This window comes from Alligator mississippiensis, chromosome 4 (assembly GCF_030867095.1).
Source record: "Alligator mississippiensis isolate rAllMis1 chromosome 4, rAllMis1, whole genome shotgun sequence".
Lineage (NCBI taxonomy): Eukaryota > Metazoa > Chordata > Crocodylia > Alligatoridae > Alligator > Alligator mississippiensis.
Window position 1 is genome coordinate 155,074,633 of NC_081827.1, and position 19,046 is coordinate 155,093,678.

Consider the following 19,046-nt stretch of genomic DNA (forward strand, 5'->3'; position numbering starts at 1 on the left):
GTAGGGGAGAGCACCACCTCCCTTGGGAGCCCGTTCCAGACCTTGGCCACTCAAACTGTGAAAAAGTTCCTCCTAATGTCCAATCTAAATCTGCTCTCTGCTAGCTTGTGGCCATTATTTCTTGTAACCCCCGGGGGCGCCTTGGTGAATAAATCCTCACCAATTCCCTTCTGTGCCCCCGTGATGAACTTATAGGCAGCCACAAGGTCGCCTCTCAACCTTCTCTTAAGGAGGCTGAAAAGGTAATGTTTCTCTAGTCTCTCCTCGTAGGGCTTGGTCTGCAGGCCCTTAACCGTATGAGTTGCCCTTCTCTGGACCCTCTCCAGCTTATCCGCATCCTTCTTGAATTGTGGCGCCCAGAATTGCACGCAGTACTCCAACTGCGGTCTGACCAGCGCCCGATAGAGGGGAAGTATCACCTCCTTGGACCTATTCGTCATGCATCTGCTGATGCACGATAAAGTGCCATTGGCTTTTCTGATGGCTTCGTCACACTGCCGACTCATGTGCATCTTGGAGTCCACTAGGACTCCAAGATCCCTTTCCACTTCTGTGCCACCCAGCAGGTCATTCCCTAGGCTGTAGGTGTGCTGGACATTTTTCCTCCCTAGGTGCAGCACTTTGCATTTCTCCTTGTTGAACTGCATTCTGTTGTTTTCTGCCCACTTGTCTAACCTGTCCAGGTCTGCTTGCAGCTGTTCCCTGCCCTCCGGCGTGTCCACTTCTCACCATAGCTTTGTGTCATCTGCAAACTTGGACAGAGTACATTTCACTCCCTTGTCCAAGTCGCTGATGAAGACATTAAAGAGTATCGGTCCAAGGACCGAGCCCTGCGGGACCCCACTGCCCACACCCTTCCAGGTCGAAGCCGACCCATCCACCACAACTCTCTGGGTGCGACCCTCCAGCCAATTCGCCACCCACTGGACTGCGTAGTCATCCAAGTCACAGCCTCTTAACTTGTTCACCAGTATGGGGAGGGGTACTGTATCGAAGGCCTTCCTGAAGTCTAAGTATATGACATCTACCCCTCCTCCTGTGTCCAGGCGTTTCGTAACCTGGTCATAAAAAGAGACTAGATTGGTCAGGCACAATCTGCCTGCCACAAACCCGTGCTGGTTTCCCCTCAGCAAAATTTGTCCTGCCGGGCTCTCGCGTATGTGAGCCTTGATAATTTTTTCAAAGACTTTGCCAAGGGTGGAGGTAAGACTGACTGACACTTGGACATGGGAGAGATATTACAGGGCCCTGTGGGAGTGCCACAGTAGGGTCACCACCACCCACAACTGGAGCCGCCCAGACGTGCTGTCTGTGCCAGTGGCACACCACAAACTGGACCCTCCTGCTCCAGTGGCTGGTGGTGGTGGTTGAGAACTGGGTGGCACAGGAGCAGGCACAGCAGCAGGTGTGGGAGGTGTGGGACCTGGCCTGGCAAAATTAAGACATTGCCTGGGACACTGCTCAGGAGGCGGCATGGGACTAGGTGCAGCAGGTGCACTGAGCCAAGCTAGAGGCCCTGGAGCAGTGCATTGTGGAGCTGATCCAGCAGCAACTGGCAAGCCAGGTGTGGCCACTGGAGCCCACATGCCGGGCCCCGATCCCTGGCCCTACAGGGCCCCTGGGTCCTGCCTACCACTCCTCAGTAGGCCCCTGCCTGGGCCTCAGAGGAGGCCTCCACTGCCTCCCACCTATAGGAGCCCCTGCCATTCTCCATGGCCCCTGGACCCACAGGGAAACTGTTTGTGGCCAGGGTGCTGGCTGCCTGCCACCAGGCTCTGCTTCCTGGGTACCCCCACTGCACAGCCCCCCACTCTAGGACTAAGGGAAGGTCTGATACTGATGTATATTGTTTTCAGTTTGGGAGTAAGTTTTTTTATTGTTGGTGGGTGGGAAGCGGGCTGGAGGGGCTCTGTGTGTTGGGGAGGGAGGGAGGGACATAGTTGGTTGAGGGGGGAAGTAGAGGGGATGGGGTTGAGGAGTGTGAGTGGAATAAAGGTTTTCATTACAAACATGCATGTCCTGGAGTGGTACTGGGGGGTGGGCAGGAGGTAGAGGGTGTGTAAGCCAGGCTGGTGTCAGCAGCGATGGCTGGGAACTTCTTCGTGTCCCAACACTTCAGGTGAGGCAAGATATGGCACAGGAGGTCTTCAAAGGTGGCCCAGGTCATTCAGAACATGTCAACCCACTGGTCATTGTCCCATTCCTCCATCATGACACACTGCCACCAGTATTGGCTGGCACAGCAGGCCTTGAGGTTGTGGTGCTGTTGGGACTGGAGGGTGATGGCAGTCCCAGCAATAGCATCCTGGAGCTCATGGTCACCAGGGCTGGTGGGAGCAGCTGTGTGGTGGCAGGGGCCACCATACAGGGGAATGCCATGTACCAGTTGTCCAGCAGGTGGCCAGAGCAGGTGGGGGATTCAGGTAGTGCTAGGTAGTGGAGCGCCAGTCACTCGGAATGGCAGTGGGCAAATAAGAGAGCTGCAGCAGCCCTGAGGAGTGGGGGACCCTGTCCTTGGTACCTGGGCCAGGAGCTGGGGCAGTCAGGGATGGGAGGGCTGAGCTGCAGCAGGAGCAGAACAAACACATTCTGTCTGATCTTATACCAGAAGCATCAGCCCAGAGGTCACAGTCTGAGGGTGTGCTTTTAAGATGACTGCTGAATGCTGGCAGCTGGCTCTGGCTTCATTTCAGCTTCCAAATGCTGGCAGCCATGTGGCCAGAAGCTGGAGTTTCCCCCCAGCAGCCACAGGGGTGCATGGCAGGGCTGGACTGACCTGGGACTAAAGATAGTGTCAAGTCCCACTGCATGTAGACAACTGCCAAAAAAACACTTAATATGCTTTAAGATAATGCACATTAAATTTAAGCCCACTTAAATTCATGTGTAGACATGCCCACCAACCATGAATTCTCCCAGAGACCTCAGCCACTGGGAAGAAGCTCCCCAAAAGATTACAGTTGTTGCCATGGCTGGGCAGGATACAGCATTTACCGTGAAACTTGGAAGAGGGGAAATTTTTGCTTTAGTGACTCCTACAATTAGAGAGGCCTGCAATAGTGTGGCTGCATCTCTCCTCCTCCTCCAGCTTAGCATCACATGGAGCAGCAGCACTAATAATCTGACCCAGCAGTATCCTTCACAGCTGGTCACAGGATCAGCTTGAAGAAGCACATTCTATTATTTATTTCCTGTATTTTATTTTTTTCCTCAGCAGCAGCAGAAAGACACTGGTGGGAGGGTCATTCAAGGCCTAATACTTTATGTGAGGATTGAAGCAGTTATCCTTAGCAGCATTATGCCTTTAATGTTGATAAATGTTCCTTCACCCTGCTTGCTTATGTGCGTGGCAAAAGCCATCACTGCCCTCCTCCATTGGTATTAATGGAACAGACAGCCAGCTTTTCCTTTTGGAATCATATAGACTTCCAAGATTTCTTCTGTGTGACCAGAACAGAGTTAAAAAAAAAAAAGTTTCTCCTTTGAGGACTTCTGCAAAAATTGAAAAGTGCGAGTTTTAGTGCAAGAAGGAGAATGTTATCTTAAAGGACTCCTAGAGAGAGCTGGAGCAGAGCTTACAGGCCAGCTAATCCACCAACTATTTCTCCTGATGAAGGGTTTTTGAACCCGAAAGCTTGCTTAATAATTGTTTTTCCAACTATTTAAGTTGATCTAATAAAAGATATCAGATTGATCCAAAGAACTTTGTCTGCCTATGTCCTTAGACCAACACGGCTACAACCTACACCCCTGTAACTATTCCTCCTGGCACTTTCACTAATTGTGCTCTCTCTGAGCTATTTTCAGATGTCTCCAGCCAGGAGACCTTCACAGTTTGGCCATGTCATGCCTTTGCTCCATTCTTTGGTTTCTCTGTCTGTAAAATGGGGGTAACAATACTGACCTTTTTTGTAAAGCAGTTTATATTTACTTGATGAAAAGTGCTCTATACAAGTAAGGTACTCACAGTTCCCAGATTCTCCCTATAAAATTGTGTACTTCACCTCACCGACCTCCTTTATATGTGGAGAACTGGTGTGGGCATTGCCTTACAGATAGTGTCTTCCTTTCTGCTAGCGTGGCCCTGAGGTTCACTGCAGGGCATCATCCTTCTTTCCAACAAAAATCATTGTTTTGATCTGGAAATGCCCTGAAGGTTAACATATTACATCCATTCGGACACACAAAGCCTACACATTACACAGGCATACAAGCCTAAGCTCCTGGAGTGACACAAGCCTACTCTGATGTCAGAAGTGGGGACTATTAGGAAGACCACTAAGCATTGTGTGATGATAAGAAAACAGCAAGTGTTGACACTTGTGACTATGTTCCTCCCATAAGGTTGCCCTCTTCCTATACTGTGAACATTAACCATCCAGGATAGTAACAGGCACAGAGCTCCTTTCAAATTTCTCTGCCTGACCTTGAGCTGAAGACACAAGCTTGGAGAAAAACCTCCTGTTCAAGTTTTTTATTACATTGGAACCACCACTAATAATGAGCTGTAAATTTGCAGGATCACTGAACATCCGGAAGTAGCAAATACATATTGGTAAGAAAGCAAAGATTATCCTCTAAGAGCACTAATTGGGAAGTCACAGTCTCAGGGCAGCCTTCTGAAGGAGCTGTCAGTTTTCTTTTCTATGGGATAAAGAGATCAGCTTAGCGCACTGTTGCATACGCAAGTGAACAAATTATACAATATTTGTGGGCCTTTAAATGAAATGTCACTTTCTAAGCTGACTTTTGAGGCTGTATCAGTGCACACAACTGCAGCAACTGTGGGTGCCAATTAGACACTGTTGCTCACGTAGCTGTATTGAAAGAAATAGGGTGGAAGAGCCTAGTGCAAAATACTCATGGAAGGCCTTTTTTTTAAATGAAAAAGACTGGATCTATATTTCAGGCATAAGATGCAAAGCAGTGAAAAGTAAGTGGCTTCCAGTGGCAGAGATCCTAACTGATATCAGCTGAGAACTCCAGACTAAAATGAATGACTGTTGTTTATTATATCTGAACCTGAAATGTCAAAGGGTCTGACCTCAGTCTGCCCTTTTCACACAAGGAGTAATGCATTAAATAATTGAGAAACTGATCAAGGAAGCTAGAAGCTATAATAAAATAGCTTAGTGCTAAAAGGAATATCAAGATCTATCCTTGCTCTCCAGGAAGGATGCACTGTGTTACGAGCCTAGAAGCCTAACTGTTATATAGGGGAGAATAAACTTATTCCATGACTAGAAATCCAAGATGGAGCATAAGGATGTGTATGTGAGTTTTGGGACAACAAATGTAAAACCTGCCAACACATCACTACTCCCACAACAACTACACGCCACAACAGAACCATTAAGCCTGTGTAAAGTGGCTACTTTGCTTTGGATTTGGATTCGGCTGATTCAGGGGACAGTGATTCAATTTGGTGATTCAAATCACTGTCCTGAATTGATTCAGACAAATCTGATTCAGAGAGTCAGCCGCCACCGAATTGGCCAAATCTCCAAATTGAACAAGCCCCATCCCCCGACCACTCACCCAGCTCCATCAATAGCTGCCCCACCTGGCCCCAGCATCCCCGCACTTAACAAAAAAAAAAAGTGTCCCACATTCACTGTCTCCTGCCAGGTGGGGTGAGGGGACTATCCCCCCTGCCCCCCACTGCCGTGGGTTACATGGGAGGGCTCCGCCACAAGTCCCCATCTCCTGCACGCTCTCCCAGCCCTCTCAGTGGCTGCCCTGCCCAGCCCCAGTGTCCCAGCACTTAAAAAAAATGTCCCACACTCACCAGCTCCTCCCAGGCAGGGGGGCAATCCCCATTGGCCCCCACTGCCCTACACTGCATGGGGGGATCTACCATGAACCCCCATAGGCTCCGACAGCTGCTGCGCAGGCTGGGTGGCTGGGGGTGGGGCCAGATGAGTTAATATGGGAGACTCTACTGGCACCACCTCCTCCTGCAGCCTCCCATGTGGCAGTTCCCTCTGTCCCACCTCCACACGTAGCAAAAACATTAATTGGCACTTTACAAGCAGCAGGGCAAGCTGAGAAAAAGTGGGAAGCTAAGAAAAGGTGGGAACCCCTCCATCGGCCCCATGTCCTCCAACAGCCTCCGGTAGGCAGCTCCCATTATCCCACCTCCACAGAGGCAAAAAATAATTAAAAATGGGGTACAGCACTTTAAAAGTGGTGGGGCCAACTGATGAAAAGTAGGAGCCCCTCTGTGCACCCTGCCTCCTCCTCAAACCCTCCTCTCTACCTCCCAAACCAGGAGGGGAGTGGGGGCAGGGTTGGACACAATGTGGACAGGGGGGCAGGGTCAGACCTGAAGCCGGGGAGAAGGGAAAGAGTGGGGTTGGACATGAACTGTGGGGGAGGGAGGTAAAACAGGGTCAGACCCAAAGCGAGGGGGAGGGGGGAACAGGGTTGGGCCCAAACTGGGAGGGGAGAGGGAGTGGGGGTGGACCTGAACAGGGAGGGGAGGGGGGAGCAAGGTCAGACCCGAATGGGGGGATGCGGGGGTGAAACGCGGTTGGACCCAAAGCGGGGGTGAGGGGAGACAGGGTTGGGCCTGAACTGGGAGGAGGGGGGGCAGGGTCAGACCCAAATGGGGAGAGGAGGGAGGAGCAAAGTCAGACCTGAATGGGGGAGAGTGGGGGTGAAATGGGGTTGGACCCGAAGCAGGGGGGCAGGGGAAGACAAGGTTGGACCCAAACGGGGAGGAGAGGGGGCAGGGCCAGACCCAAATGGGGAGGGGGGTGGAGTCAGACCAGAGCTGGAGGAGGACGAGGGGTTGAAGGTTCAGACCTGAAGTGGGGGGGAGGTGTTGGAGTGGGGTTGGACCCAAAGAGGGGGGTTGAAACCCAAACTGAGCGGGGGGTGGAGCGTGATCAGACCTGAAGCGGCAGTGGGGAGGGGTGGGGAGTAGAGTTAGACCAGAAGCGTGGGAGGCAGGGTGCAGGGTCGGGCCTGGGGCTCCACCCCCACTGGCCCCACTTCCCCCATCATTCTTGACAGGCAGTTTGCTTGTCACTTCATAAATCTATTGGATACAAAAAATCATGGACTAAATATAGACACTGGATTTATGGCACATTATAACCTACCTGCCATCTGATAACCCCAGGTAACCCTTCCACATTTGATCAGCCACATTCTTCTGTAATAAGTTCAACATTCCCCAGCCCCTGCCCCAACTTGTTCCCTTTGATCCCCATCTGCCTCACACCTATTGTCTTCCAGCCCTCTGATCCTCACTGCCATGCATTTGCATTTTCACAGACCTACATTTTGCATATTGGCTTCTATTCTACTCAGGAGAGCACACAATTCACCAGCAGATTCTCTATGCCTGAAGAAGGATGTTTGTGCCCAAAAGCTTGCAAAGAACAATTTTTCCAACTATTTAGTTGGTTTAATTAAAGAAGTCACATGTACCCAAAGACCCTTGTCTGTATGTGAGTTACAAATCTATGGAGAAACATTGGTGTTGCAATCAGCTGATAAAGTCACCTTAGCATTTGTGCCAGTGCTTTGCTTCTTTGTACCTCTGTCTTGTGCAGCAGAGGTGACAGGAGAGTTTGGCATCAAATTAATAGGATAGGTAGGCTGCAGATGTAAGAGGTCACTTTGGCAGCTTTGCATGAATTCGGGGGGGGGGGGGGAAGAGCATTTAATGGCTTTTAAATGAAAGGGGACCAGCATATTGGCTGCCCGAGAGAGCACACTGTCTGTGTGGTTATGTTTGTGCACGTGTGTGACAGTGCTCCACCAGGCAAAAACAGGCTGCCACTGCCAGTAGGTTGCAGCTTCATGTCTCTCCATAAGTAGCCACTCCTTTTATTTATACAATTTGTGAATCCAATAGTAGTGTAACAATGGTTGAATGAGGGCCTTGTTACACCTTACATTGTGAGCTGCACAAATGTTGATGAGTAGGGCCTACCTAATCCATGGAAGTTGCCTCTAGATTTCATGCTCCTGGTGTGGCATAGGGTGCAATATTTGCTGCAGAGTGTGGTGGGCCCCCATATGCCTTTAACTGGCCAAGGACCCCTAGAAGTCCTACCACTCCCTGAAAATAGATAGATGGCCACCTGTCAATCTTGAAGTACGGCATCCAGTTTTGGGCACCATACTTCAAAAAGGATGTTGATAGACTCAAAAGGGTCCAGAGGAGGGCCCCTAGTATGGTTAGGGGCTTACAGGACAATCCCTATGAGGAGAGACTGAGGTATCTGGACCTCTTCAGCCTCTGCAAAATGAGGCTGAGGGGTGATCTTGTGGTTGCCTACAAATTCATTAGGGGGACGCAGCAAGGGATCGGAGATACTCTGTTCACCAGGGCACCTCTTGGGATAATAAGGAACAATGGTCACAAACTGACAGAGAGCAGATTTAGACTAGATATCAGGAAAAACTTCACAGTAACAGTGGTCAAAATTTGGAATGGGTTTCCAAGGGAGGTGGTGCTCTCCCCTGCCTTGGGGGTCTTTAAGAGAAGGCTGGATAGGCATCTGGCTGGGGTCATCTAACCCCAGCACTCTTTCCTGCCTAGGCAGGGGGTCAGACTCGATGATCTGTTGAGGTCCCTTCCAACCCTAGCATCTATGAATCTCTGAATCTCCAGGGTGGAGTGGTATTTATAGGGCTTCTTAGTGAATCGGAGGTGTGGCGGCCTCTGCTACCCCTCCCCAGAGACTGATAGATCTAGGGACATGACTTCCAGGGCCCCTCAGCCAGTCAGAGGCATGGGGAGAGTCCACCATAGTTTCCACAACAATCATGAAATCATGAATTTGGTAGGTTCCTATTGACAAGTGTTAGCGCTAGCTTGAGTTTGGAACACCACACTTCAGGCCATCAGGGGCCTGGAGGACTAAAAGGTAAGAATCCCTCCCTCTCTTTCTGGGCTTCTCCCCTTCTCCTTGTGCCTTAGAACTCCCCTGGTTCCTCCCCTACCACCCCTAGGTTCGCTGTCCTCCCCTTGGGCTTCCCACCTGTCACCTGCTGCCTGCCTTCCCTTTGCCCCTAGGACATTACTTACCTGTGCCTGCCTGCAGTCTGTCCCAGGGAAGTAGACAAGGAAGAGTTAACCTGACTTGCTCAGCCACTGCTGCTGCTTGGCTGCTGCTCTTGTGACCCAGAAAGCAGCAGTAGTGTCAGGGGCTGGGGAGTGAGTGGTGATCTGGGGTGCTGGGGGGGGGGGGGGGCAAATGAACCCAATCCAAGCCAGGGAGGGAGGAGGGACATGGGTAACATGGATCACAGATAATTGTGCCCTGGAGTGGCATCTCTTTGAGCCTCATAATGAGTGCTTTGTCAAAACAGTGAGGCTCTTTTGATGCTGTTTGGACATTTTGCCTGACTGTGGGGCTGTGGTAGGGAACTCAGCCCAGCTGGGCTGAGTTCTCAACCCCAGCCAGGGGTGGGAAGTCAGCCCAGCCAGACTGACTTTCCATCCCCAGTGCTATGGTCAAAACATTTCGACTTTTGAAATGTTTTGAATAGCCTTGTTTTGTTTTGAGACTATTTCAACGCTCTTTGTTTCACTTCGATTTTGCTGTTTTGACCTTGAAATGAGTCAAAACAGTGTTGAAACAAAATGGCCGGTGAAATTTCACACAGCCCTACTGGGTAAGCACTTCACCCTCCCATCCCTCATCTGCCCCCCTCAGTCCCCTTAAGAAGATGCAGCCAGCCCTGTTATGGATATGCAATTGTGGAGCACTCCACTAATAAGGGAGTGCCCCACTGGCAGTTTAAAGTCCATAAAGATGCCCTCTAATAGGCATAAGCAGTAGCTAGGGACAACCTTTCCCTACACCTGATTCCAAGCCAGTGAACTGGCTCCTTCTGGACCTTTTGGCAAGTCAACCTCTTTTCTTATGTTCCAAAATGAGCAGTTATCCCAGGACCAGCTGAGCATACATACCAAAACTGCAGTTGAGCAGAAATGTAAATGCCACTTAGGCACATTGAAGATGACAGGATTTAGGCCACTAGCTGATTTAATCCTTCCTGGGCATGTCTTCATGTGCATTTATGCTGTCTTAAATTTACTGCACAATGAATTACTGTGCAGTAAGCAGGAATAGGCTGTTGTCTACATATGCAGGTGTTAAGGTGCATTAACACTGTGTGTGGACTGAGTTGGGACTAAAGTTAGTCCCAAGTCAGTCCATACACACAGTGTTACTGTACAGTAAGACATCTACATGTGTATTATTGTGCAGTAACTAATTGGTTGTAATTTGATACCTGCATGATTCAGGTATCACTTTTATGCTCAAGTCAGCATAAGTCACCGTATTTGCTGTGCAGTACAGGCATGCATATGTAGATGCATGCCAGTACTGGACAGTAATTTCAGTTACTGTGCAGTAAATGTGTATGTGTAGATGTGCCCCCTGTGATTAAGATCTCAGCACATTCCTATTTAAGTTGTCCTGATAGTTAAATATAAAAAAGATATGCACTGACACAGACCCACCTACTCCCTGCTCTGTAAAGGTCCAACACTAAGCACCCTGTCTCATGAATGATGTCCACATTTTCACAATAAGTCTCGTTTTCAGTGAAACTAGAGTGTGTAAAAATCATGAAGAGGCATAAGTTCTGTAAGAGAAGATCCTTTGACTACAAAATATCCCATTTTCCCAGTGGGTTCTTTCAAGTTTCTTTTTTTTCCTACACAAACATTTATTTAGTTGACTCTAACTGAGTGAATTACTCATCCATCTAGTATTTCAGATCATTAAATCCATACACTTTGCTGTACAAGATGCTGTCAGTTCATGGAAAAAAGCAGTTAACCTGATATTATTTTTTAGCGTTTTCATTACCTGGTTTATCAATGCACTGATAAATCATCAGTGAGAAGTTACTCCTATTCTAAATCTCTTTTTTGATTGCTCATAACAGCCATACCAGAAATACCTTTATTGGTTTGACATTTCTCAGAGGACTTCAGAATTTCAAAACAATCTAATCCGGCACTTCTTGAGCTGTGATCATAAAAAAAAAAGTATCTATTGGCCTCAGCTGTCTTTCTTCAGAGTTTTTTTGTTTGTTTGTTTGGTTGGTTTTTTTGTGCTCAAATAGCTAAAAAAGGATAGCGGTTTGAATGGAACTAGACATAAATGTTTTTCCTTATTTAGAATTTTGACATTTTGAAAAATTGAAAACTGAAATATATTCACTTCAGGGAAGGGGGTGTTTTTTTGGTGACACATCAACATTTTTGGACATAATGATTGTAGGTAGACATCTTCAGCAAAACTAAATACATTTAATTGAAAACCCAACTTTTGTCAAAAAAAATGTTTCCACAATTTTTTTTCTCTCCTATTCTGAACTCTCAAGATCAACATGAAGATTAGCACTTCTTTAGTGTCTCAAGCTACAGACAGAGAGCCATGGATCTTTTTAAAACAGCATAAAGGAGAGTATTACTCCACTTAAATTCCAGTTAAATGTGCCAGGATGCAATTATATGTATATCTGCAAATATGGAAGTTTGAAAAGGCACACTGTTGCATATCTGATTGTGTAATTTGTCTAGTAGCCTAAAGGATGGAGTAGACTTTAAGAGGAGTAGTCAGCAAGTTCACTACTCTCTGGCTGCATCTACACAAGATGCTACCATGCAGTGGTTACTGTGCAGTAGCATCGGTGAATGCCTTTTTTGTGAAGCTACTGTGCAGTAGCCCAAGACTACTGTGCAATGGCATCACATCACAGTTTTTGCCATGCAACATTACTGCACAGTAGTATCAGGCTACCGTGCAGTCAGCATCTTGTATAGATGTACCCTCTAAGAAGATGAAACATTTACACATGGACACGTTTACACATGCATTTGATCTGGCATAAATTTACTCTGGTGTAAAATACTCTGGAGTAAGTACTTTCAGGCAGGCATCAATACATGCGGGGATTACGGAGCAGATTTGTTGCTCTTTGCACCAAGTTTCCTGCAGCTCTGCAATGGGCCTCTGCTGCCATCTAGGGGAGCACTAGGGTCCCTTTGGATGCTAGCTTAGGAGCTGGCAGGGCCCTGGGTAGCTGCCTGCTGCTGAAGCAGGGAAAATGTCCCCCTGCCCCATCAAAAGGGAGCTCCTGGCCCTGGCTCCCCCATCAGGGGTACGGGACTTGGAAAAAGCTGTAGGGGAGGGGAAGGTCTCAGTCCCCTGCCCTGATCCACCAGTGGGGCATCTAGCTAGCTTTCCCACTGGTAGACCAGAGCAGAGGGCTGGAACGTACCCCACCCCAAAGCTCTTTCCAATCCCTATGCCTTGATAACCTGATCAGGGCAAAAGGCTGGGAAACATCCCTGCCCAGAATAGTTCCCAACCTCTGTGAGCAGGGGAGCCTGTTCTCACCCAGCTCCATGAGCCCAGAGCTGGCAGGGTAGATAGGATGGGGGTCTTGTTCCCTGCCCAGCCCTGTGAGTGTGATGGTGGAGAGGGGACTGGTAGATAAGGATGTCCCAGCCCCTACTCCCTGATCATGATCTCACAGCAGAGGGCTTGGAGCTCCCTGCTGATGGGGCAGGGGTACATAGTCCCTGCCTGGGCACCTGTGATGGAGACTGCCTGGGCAGCAAGCAGCTCCCTGGGCAGGTACCTATCTCCCACCCCTGGTGTACAGATGACCAGGAGCAGATTTTGCTCCCCATCAGGCATCTACATGAGTGCTACTGCACTGTTACTAATCCCAAATAAATTTGCTACTTAAATTTGCAGGTAGCAAATTTACTTGGGATTAGGGAGGTTTACTGAGTAGTAAATGTGCACATGTAGATGCACATGCTTACTTCACAGTAAATTCTGCTAATAAGCAGTTAACCATCTTGTGTAGATGCACCCAGTAAGTATAACCCATTGCTGTAAAGAGAACAAGAGCAAACTAGAGGCATGACTTAAGTCCAATTCAGCTCTAAGGACCAGGGGTATGTAGATAACATTAATCATGAATGCACCATGCATCAACCTTCTTCTTTTGCAGCCATACCCTCTGTCTCTTCACTCTTCAACTGATCATGGAATCAGAGTTAATTTGTCTGTGAAACACTATTAATATTTGGTTGCTTTATGCAGTCTTACAAAAAGTAACCTCAGTCAGTTATACAGAAGCAGGAGTGGCTTTTTTAGGGAGAGAAGACAGAGTGTGGGTTGAGCACCCTGAATGGAGAAACTCTTGGTCCTAGATGGACCAAGCCCCAAAAGAGCTGGTGTTTGGAAACTGCATGGTGTTTGGACTTCCTAATAGGGAAGATAGCATACTGGTAATGTATATTTTAATATATTCTTAAAATGAATGGTGAGCTCAGATAAAGATAATACAGATGTCTGAACTCACCCTGGAATTAACTAATGATTGGAGTCATTGTAAATGTCAACTAAAAATGCAGTTGCCTGGTAACTTAAAAGCAGATATTGTTATTGAAATATTTAGCTTTCTAGACAGAGTCAGTATTACTGTGTTACAATGTTGCAATACATACATTTATTTCATAGTAATTGTTAATATTATGCCACTAGTGTTCATTACACCTTGTAGAAATGGAGTAGGCTAGCCTCCCATCTCAAAGAGATTTCAAACAATATTTGTAAACTAAAAAATGCTTGGCCATGAATGAAAGACAAGGCCTGTGATTTGGCTATAGACTGTCCTGTGTGCTCAAGCCACATTTCTATTCCATTAGATAACTCTTCTCCAGCTTGGTACCCTTTACAGTTGCAGGTTCACATGGTCCAGTCATACCAAGGAAGGAGAACAGTTAATCCCACTAAGTGAAGAGGCAGGCTTAGCACCATCTACTCACAGTCCATTCTGGTCCTTCAGGGTATGTCTACATCAGGAGAGAGCTCAGTTGTGCTAAACATGTATCAAACCAAAAATTAGGGCATGTGAAGGACCATGTAAGTAAGCCTTTGGCAGGAATGAACACTTTGGTTCCCATATGAAAGATGGGTTTACAAAGTCTCCACAGCAGCTTCTAGCCTGAGCATCCATTCATTCTCACTGGGGGAATGGGATGGGATTCACCCCTGTGCTTTCACCCCTTTATGCTGGCATAGGTGTGGCAAAATGGCTCATAGAGGCCATGTGGATGCCTATAAAGCCCCCCAGAATACCATGGTAAAGTACAGTAGCTAGATCATTGAGAAGATAATGTATTAGAGCAGTACCATCCAACTCATTTGGGTTGGTGGGCTGGATCTGGACTGTGGGGCTTTTCACTGCCTGCATTACCAACTTATGACATCAGGGTAAGGGCCAGTAGCATTAATCCTTGCATGCTGACCATGCTGCTACCATTTGCCCCATCACTGAAAGTTATCCCCAATAAGTATCTTGACCCAGAAATTGAGCAGCGGAATTACCAGTGCTCAAGGGGTTAATGACACTTTTGCTCCCCACCAAAGTCATACCTAATGGGGATCTCAATCTGGAAATTCTGCAACAGAGAGAGCAATGACAGCATTAACCCCATGGATGCTGGCTCTTTCAACTTAATGACTCTGGCAGCTGTGGGAGTTAATGCCACCACTGCTCAGCCTGCTGCAGAATTTTTGGCACTGTGGCCCATGGTTTAACCAGTTGCGAGCCATACATACCCACATGCCTCCAGTTGGACAACCCTGTAGTAGGTATTCCTAGCAGCCCCTTCTGTCCCTGAAATCTGTGAATCTGCCCAACACACTGTCATGTAGATTTCAATGAATTTGCACGGATGAAAGTGAAAGAACTTAGTAAATCTTTGTGCATGTGATTCACAATAAAGCACAAGCTGTTTTGTTTTTTTAAATTTTTTTTTCCAGAAATAGGAAAAAGAAATTGATTTTGCCAACAAAATGAGCAGATCTGACTTTGATACAACCAGAGGGAGTGGAAATGAGCTCTTCAATGAGCAACTGCCAATTCTGGAGTGCCAGTCTTCATTAAAAAAACTGCATTTTAACCACAGTCTATTATAAAATGCCACTACAATCTCTTCACGTGGATGAACAGGAAGCATCTCTCTTAAAAGATTATTTTAAAATATTTCAGACCAGAAAAGTGCCACAGAAATATAGAACAGAGATGATCCTAAAACAAGGACCCACTTAAACCCTCAAACAAGAATCCACTGTGTCTGAACCCATTCAAACACTAAAACTTGCTGCTGAGGTTTAACATTATTAGGGACTTGAAAGAAAAGCTCCAAATTTCATCAGTTACACACTTTAGGCTAAAGTCATGTTTGGATGATTTCTCTTCTAAGCTTGCACTGTGGGCTGGTATCTTGTTAGTCTTATAGCTTGTCTGTCTTATGCACTGGGTCTTGTAATCTGCATCAACTTGGTTGTGAATTCAGCTTTGCACTGTAGACCTAAATTACTTCATTGCAATGGACAACCGTGTACAGTGATTATATTCTGTCAGTGTGTCTGCACAGGATACCCCCTAAACCCCTGGATTCTCGCCTGCCATGACTTTGATTTTAAAGAAAATAAGGAGGAAGGAGGTGTTACCTGAGCTAGTACCCATGGGAAGGACCACGCTGGATCAGAATACAGTATGGACGCTTTATTTCTCTCTCTCTCTCTCTTTACAGGAATGCCCGGAGGAGGACACAGTCTGTCAGACCTATCTCGGGGATCCCCTGAGCATCCAGGCAGAACCCCACCGGCTTATTGCATCGGTAAGTGCAGCATAGTGTCCCGGTTATCTGCCACCAATTACCTTTTTAGTGGCTGATTACTGGCAGTGCCGGGATTCCCTTGCCGTGCCTTGTGCCAGAGTGGGGATCATGGCTCTTTACAAGTCTCTTATCTCCAACCCCCTTTTCTTTGGGTGTGGGTGCTGTGTCCCCATCTCTTCAGGGGCGGGGAGGGCGTCCCCGCTCCCCTTTGCCTCTCGGGTAGCTCCGCCGCGTCTTGGCACAGAGTTGCGGCTTTTCCCCATGCTGCGGCTCCACTTCCCTGTGACTCACCACTGCTGCCATGGACTTAAGGTGTGTAGCGAGGAGCAGGGCTGGTCCTGGGACTCCGTCGTCATTTGGATCCTTGCACCAGGGATCCTTCCTCCAGATCCTTCATAGTGAGAGTCCTCAACAGCGTCTCTTGGTCTAGTGGTGCCCGAAGGCAACTTCTTCCCGGCCTTCTCCCCCTCTTATCCTTTGGACCTGAGTCTCATTGGCTCTCAGCAGGCGTGGCGCCCCTCCTCCCCAGCCAGTAATAATTATCTTCAGCTGCAAAAGTCCCTCCAGTAATAGAGTTTCAGTTGGGACTCTGTGACATATTCCATGCAAGAGGCCTCAACCTTTGTGCCCCTAGCTACCACCAAAATTCTTGCATTAAGCTGAGCATAAGGACAGTTACTTGCTAGCAGCAAGGGCTGGTTTCCCTAAAGCAGTGATGCCCAACCTTTTAGCCCCATGGGCCAGGTGGGTAGTGGCAGGGCTAATGGGCCCAATCTGGCACACAGAGGAGGGACCTTATCTGGCTAATGGGACAGGCACAGCTGGGACCTAATCTAGCTGTGTGATAATAGCCCAGCTGCAAACTGGTCACATGTCAATGGCCCATCCCAGACCCAATCTGGCCACTTGGGGCTTGGAAATTTGGCAGCAAGGGAGGTGTGGCAGTGTTAATTGCCACCACTGCTCCAGACACCAGATTTTCCTATCTGTGGAGAGCCCTGCAGGCCAAATGACATGGCTCTGCAAGATGGATTAGGGTTATGGGCTAGTGTTTGCACCCCCAGCCCTAAACAGAGGTGATATGACTATGATACAAAACCATTTCATACCAGTTAGCTACAGGTGACATGGTTCTCAGGCTTTCTGCAGTAACCATGCTTCCCCTAGATGCCCAGGTGTCCCAGGTGGCATTGTGCTTACTAACACTGGTGGAGCTCATTGTTAACAGTTTAAGCAGCAATCTCAAGTTGTCTGAATGTAAGCTTTAGGAAGTCCCAGATGTCATTTGCTATTGTCCAGACTCGTAGTAAGGACAGTGCTTCTGGATGCTCCATTTAGATTAATCACATGCTGCAAATTATTTTGCTGTTTGTATGAAATAGATATTACATCTTATTTTAAGATGTAATATCTTTTTACTTATTAAAAAGTAAAGGGGGATACAACAGCAGCTAGCCCAGCTGCCTTTGAAAGCTTGAAGGGTGCTGACATTGTAGTCCTTGCCCTTTCTTTCCTTTTGTTGCTTAACTGAACGGAGTCTTTTTATCTCTGCTCTTAACCTGTTGTACCTCAGGAATCAAAGACTTAAACCCAGGAGTTTTGCTAAGCATCTCACAGCATCACCTCCTGCTTGCTTTCCCCCCAGTTTGCTCTTTACCCCTCTGGAAAATATCAAGACCACTGGTGGGGCTAAAGGAGGTAGTAAGTGCCATGAAAAGAGCAGCCTCTTAGTACCTGCACCATATCCTCAATGCTCCTAGGGGTGGTGCTTAGAAGTAAACCCCTTACCACCAAAATCAGGAATGTATCAGTGCAAGCCCTTTGGGACATGCCACGTGGCCATCCACGGTCATGTACAGTGGTGACAGAAGCATTGAGAAAGTACTAGGCATGTCAGGTATGCTCTTAAGAGCTTGGTGTCTTTGAAATTTGCCTTTGCTTTCTAGTTTCCCCACTGGATCCATCTTCTCTCCGAAGGCCCTGAAGTTTCTTACCATTGTTCTAAGCAGGATTCTAGGATGGTCACAGCAGACTGAGACACAGAGCACAATGAAACATAAAATTTATCTTGTTGATACCTCTTCCTTTCATACTCGCACTACAGGACCCAAATGCTGATAACTACATCACTTGACTGATTCCCTTTTTCCAAGGGTCAGGACCTCAGAGCAAGGCCTACCACCAAGGTCTTTTGGCCCACTCCATGGTGCAGGGTGCTGGGGATAGACTGCAAACCATGATCCAAAGTCTTAATGCTTCTGGGTCAAAGAGAAGTAGAAATAAAATCCAACTCCAGATCTGGTGCCAGGTGTCACCATTGGTCTATATGTCAGTGGTTCCAGAGGTGAACTTCTTGGAATATGTCAGCGGTCCAGCCCCTGCCACATCAGTGCTTATACATTTTAACTTAGCCTGTCCCTACATTAAAACAAATAATGAAAAGATAACACAAGCAGGTTTCCCAAATCCCAGCAGAATATCCTAGCCACAAGACTACAGGGTCAGGCTCCCTCTTGTTCACTCACCTGCTGGCCCCATGAATTTTGCATTCCTTTCTGCTCAGTGGCTCATCTCTAATGGGTAGGAGCTGTAGGTTTGAATCCCTGCCAGCTGAGAAGAGTCTAGAACCTAGGCCTCCCACTTCCTACCCTGTACTCTAACCAATAGGCTATTATATAAAACAAGGTCTCTTCCAGCAGCCCCATTTTAAAAGAAAAAAAATGAAGCCTTGTTCAATAATAAATAATTAATAGGTACCACCCCTCAGAAGGGGACATGAGTTCAGGATCTGACAGGGATGAGGGTATTAGGGGTACGTGAAATACTTCAGATCTCCTTCTGGGTCCACTTCTGAGTGCACAGGGACCCACCCCCCGTGCCCCCTGGCTCAGTGATCGGACGCAGGGGTACCCTGGGTGTCCCCCCCAACCCAGGAGGCACCAGTTACCAAGCCAGGAATGTGCGTAAGGGGGTGGGTGGTTCCCCAGCACACTTCCTGGTGGACTCCGAAGTGGATTGGAAGTGCTTCTGGTCCACTTCCAGGTCTGCTGCCGAGAATGCCGGGGACCCCCCCATGCTCCTGTGCGATGCTCCATTCACCCTGCTATCTCAGTATTCATGAAGCACCTGGTACCTTAAGGTAAGTAGAAAAAACATTTAAAGCTGTGTCTTTGTCCGAATCACCAAATCTCTCCAAATCAATTTGGTGGGTTCCAATTCGATTCAGAGAGTTTAAAGGGTCTCCTGATGTGATTTGGATTCAGAGATTAGGCCACCGAATCGGGCTGAAGTGGGTTCAATCTCTGCTGAATTGAATCAGTGACCGAAGCTTCACACAGCTTGGCAGTCATCACTT